This window comes from Macrobrachium rosenbergii, chromosome 19 (assembly GCF_040412425.1).
Source record: "Macrobrachium rosenbergii isolate ZJJX-2024 chromosome 19, ASM4041242v1, whole genome shotgun sequence".
In the NCBI taxonomy this organism is placed as follows: domain Eukaryota; kingdom Metazoa; phylum Arthropoda; class Malacostraca; order Decapoda; family Palaemonidae; genus Macrobrachium; species Macrobrachium rosenbergii.
In genome coordinates, this window is record NC_089759.1 from 18,566,657 (window position 1) to 18,568,024 (window position 1,368).

The window sequence follows — 1,368 nt, forward strand, 5'->3', positions numbered from 1 at the left end:
GTCTCATAATATCGTTCTGATACACCTGAAAACAAATACAGCTGAAACATTACGGAAAAGAAAACGAAAAGATTACACCATGTTAAAACATTATGAATTCTGTTTCTTAATGGGAGCGTGGGTTAGAGGTGGAGACGCCTTTGACTTTTTTTTATCCCTCTCCACCTCTCCCTCAATCCGTCTCCTCCCTCGCTTCCTTCTCCTCCTCCTCCTCCTCCTCCTCCGCCCAGTCCTTGTCTACGACTTCCTCCTCCTCCTCCTTTGCCCTCGCCATATTTAATCGTGCTGTTCATCAATGCCGCGAAACCGTCATAGGCAAAGTTGCTTGAAGGCAAACGGCTTCTTCGGTCGCTTATGGAGGCAAATTACAACATTCTCGTCCCTCGATCATTTTGCGCTTGGGTACTCTTCACTTTTGGTATGCGCAGTCTTTGATGTTCTTGGCAAAGGCTTACGTGTAAGTGAGCTTGCTAAGACTGATTCTCACTAATTTGAGGTTCTTTTTATGTTGACTATACTTTACTTTAACTGTTCGCCTGCATAGATTATTGATACAGAAATATAAAAAAGAGAAGTACAGAAACGTTTGCGTCGACTTGACTGCGCGGTTGATGCAATATGACCGAAACGTATTTTCTGAGCGAATGTACTGGAACGCACTAAAACGTCCTGGAAGGTCGACATATAGATTTGCACTACACACACACACACACACACACACACACACACACATATATATATATATATATATATATATATATATATATATATATATATATATATATATATATATGTGTGTGTGTGTGTGTGTGTGTTTGTGTTGCGCAACACTACACGTCGGGCTTCCAGGACGTTTTAGTGCGTTCCAGTACATTCGCTCACAAAATACGTTTTGGTGATATTGCATCAGTCGCCCAGTCAAGTTGACGCAAACGTTTCTGTACTTCTCTTTTCATTTATATATATATATATATATATATATATATATATATATATATATATATATATATATATATATATTCATGAAGCTACAAATGTCGCTTAATATCAAATTCACGCTACCTCGGGAATATACTCTCTTGATAGCTCAGTGGATAGAACGTCGACTGGAGTCGCTGGATAAGTATCTGTGTCGTGGGTTCGAGACTCGACGGTACCAGTCCATTTATCACTTATAAATTCCCCTTCGGTGATAATTCCCCATCGGGGATATTCCCGAGGTAGCGTGAATTTGATATTAAGCGATATTTGTAGCTTCATGATTGTTTATAAATCACGGTGTGATAAAAAGCGATATTTGTAGCTTCATGATTGTATATAAATCACGGTGTGATAAAAAATTTCATATATATATATGTATATATATGT